Genomic DNA, 3259 nt, shown 5'->3' with positions numbered 1-3259 from the left:
TGGTAGAGTCTTGGCAGGATGCCAAGGAAGCAGTGGTATCCCTAGGGTAGAACGGAAAATCCTGCTCAGAGCAACATGGGATTTACCTGAGGAAGAGAAGCCAGTTACGTATCTCAGTGGGACAAGCGAGTGTCTTGGCAGAGCGGGGTCTGAGCTGGCAAACATAGACTCTGGCTTCCAGCCTTCATGCTGGTGGCTAAGTGCTAGAAAGGGGAAGGGAGAGTCATTATTTTCTGGGTGGATGCCAATCAGAGTCCCCCTAACCTGGAGTGGCTGGTAGGCCTCACCTGTGACCTTCAGCAAGCATCCTGCTCTTTGTGCCGGTTTCCCCTTCTATATAATGAAGGGTGAATCCACTCACCCATAAGGTCTTTTCCTTGAGGTGGCCACAGTGTCCACTTTGAGACCCAATGAATGATTGGTTCCCTTTTGAGAAGCTGCACATCTGTGCTCTGCCCTAGTATCTGTCCAAAATGTCTCAATGTGGCCCTGGACCTGCCTTTTCATCTCAGAGTACAAGGCCACTACCCTGGTCTGATGTCAGTCAGGCCAGATTCACTCCCTCAGTTGAGTCCCATGGATGATCCAGAGAGAAGACATACTGAATTCTCTTTGAGGAGCCTGGGCTCAGAACAGTGCAAGTATCTCTCTCCTTTGCTGCCAGCTGAGGCCATCCCCAAAGTCAGGAATCACTCTTTCCTGAGCTACAGATTTCTCTGGCCCCAAAGGACTATTATAGAGCTAAAGATGCATCTTGGGGTTTCCCTCAGCTCCCCCAAAGGCTGATTCTCTCAGGTTCCAGCCTCCTTGCTGAGCTTCTACTCCTCAATGCACCCAGAAACCACGTGTCTCTGTTGAAGCCCCGAGGTGGCACTTCCAGGACACACACAGGCCTTTCTCGCCAAGTCTGTACATGGGCCAATGCAATAGCCTCTTAACCTGTTTCTCAAAGCCGCTCTCTCCTCTCACACTAAAACATACTGCTAACAGATTCATCTTCCTAAAACAGCTCTGCTTTGGTCAGCTGGCCCTTTTGCTCAAGAACCTTGTCTGGGTCACAAATACCTCTGCACTCAGTAAATTCTCTGCCACCCTTCAGGGCCCTGAGACTCAGAGCCACTGTAGAGGTGGCCTCCTTCTGGACTGGCCCACAGAGCCCCTCCACGCAGCCAGGCTGCCCCCACCCACAGTGCCCTGCACGCTGCAGTCTGGTCTTGCCTCACCATCCCAGCCCGTGAGTCTTCCCTTCTTGGATTGGCTTCCATTTTAAAAATTCTGCCAGCCCTTCAAGCCTCCTACTCTGTTCCCACTACTTCTAAAAGGCAGCTCAGACTAGTCCAGCACATACTGGTCTCTTCATCCTTTTATCAATATTTCTTTTCTAACTCAGAGTCAGCACCATTATCTTGGTTGCATTTAACTGCCTTTGAGCTCTAGAGGGTAGAAATCACTGCCTGAACTTGGTTTGTGTCTCACCATGAAGCCTAGCACTAAGCTGTGTGCACAGGCTGGTGCACATACACAATTGCCCACCCCACAGCAGCGTTTTCTTGCTGGCCAGGCCGGCCTCCCACTGCAACAGGATGCCCAGCAGGGAGCCTGAGAGCTGCATTTGCCAGTTTTCCATGCAGCAAGGGAACCAACAGATAAATGAGCCATTTCTTGTCACTAGAGCCCGAAAAGAACTCCAATGTGAGGCAGGGTGTCTGGGAAAGATTTCTTCCTGCGTGGGGCAGAAATTCCCTTATTTCTTAATCTATGGGAATTAGAACAGAACCAATAGATACCAACCTCAATGCCAGTACCTGTCTCCTCCCAGCCCTGAGCTGGGACCACTGAACCAGAACATCCCCCAAGGCTTTTGGTAAATCAGTGAGTACTCGGAAACGAGCCTGAGAGAAGTATATAAATACACAGGACTTTGTTTGCTTTGTTTCTGATTGCATCATCATATCAGTGCCCAACAATTAATGCTTCAGGAGAAGAAAAAAGTCTTTGACAATGGACCTACCCACTCATGTAATCCTAGAAAATGTGCCTTCATGACCCCTCCAGGCAATCAGGCCATACCATGAAATATGAAATCCATACATGCATAACAGTGAATATTATTAATGGTTATAAAACCATCCAACTCCTTCAAAAATCTAAGCCTTATTTCCAACACAATAACCCTCTGCAGCAGAGGTTACACATGATGAAAAGATGTATTTCCTTTCCTCTGTTAAAATTTACCAGTCACTAACTCTGCTGAATGAGAGGCTTCTCGTATGATGGACAAGTGGAAGCTCTTCCAGGAGGGGAGAGCTGCACATAGCATGCTCCCTGCCTGGGTCTGGAATGGCCAGAGACAGTCTTTACTAACCTAGAAGAGTTCTCTTTGTTAGTTCCATTAAACCTGTCTATAAGTGTAAGTTTGCATCATGGCCAAACAGGATCTGGGAGCTTGGGGAGCAGAGTTAGATGACATATCAATCCTTACCCCCAGCTCAGTATCTACTTGCATGTGCTATTTAACATGACATAAAGTGGTTTGGTGAACTATGGAACATTCACATAGACTGTCTGACAAACTCTCTACCCCAGCTCCCTCTCCTTCACTCCTCACCCTTTATGTTCACATTTCAACAGGAGCAGCGAGATTCCTAACAATGACCTTGGTCCCCTCCTCATTGTTGACAGGACCAGGGTCAGCACCTGATCAGAACTGGGCCAATCATAGCTTCTCCCCAAATATTTGACACTAGAGATTGGTCTCTCTCTGGAGTTCCTAGACATGTACACTCAGGAGTAGTTAGTGGGCTATGCTTTCTATAAAAGCTGATGTAGAGGAACAGAAGAAATGCAAAGCACAGAGTAATACAGATGTTAATTGGGTGGATGGGCATCCTGGCTTCCCGACATGCTAGTTCAGTCTCTGTTCAAAATTGCATTTCTGCCTTCAGTTTCCAGGAAACATTCCTGATCCCTACAACAAATGTCTTCCACTTAAAAAAATTACACTTCCTTGAGTAGGTTTCTATGACTTTCACTCAAAAGACTCTTAACTAATGCACACAGCATGGATATTATGTAATTATTATAGTTTGCTTATAAATAATTTTTTATGTCATGGGAGAATGCTTATGATATAATGGTGTGCCATTTTATTTTATTATTTAAAGTATATTTTATTGGTTATGCTGTTACAATTATCCCAATTTCTTTTCCCTTTGCTACCCTCTGACTAGTATCCCCATTCCCTCCAGCAATCCCACTC

Source organism: Furipterus horrens, unplaced genomic scaffold, assembly GCF_987537825.1.
Source record: "Furipterus horrens unplaced genomic scaffold, mFurHor1.1.pri manual_scaffold_3, whole genome shotgun sequence".
Taxonomy (NCBI): domain Eukaryota; kingdom Metazoa; phylum Chordata; class Mammalia; order Chiroptera; family Furipteridae; genus Furipterus; species Furipterus horrens.
This window is presented reverse-complemented; position numbering follows the sequence as displayed.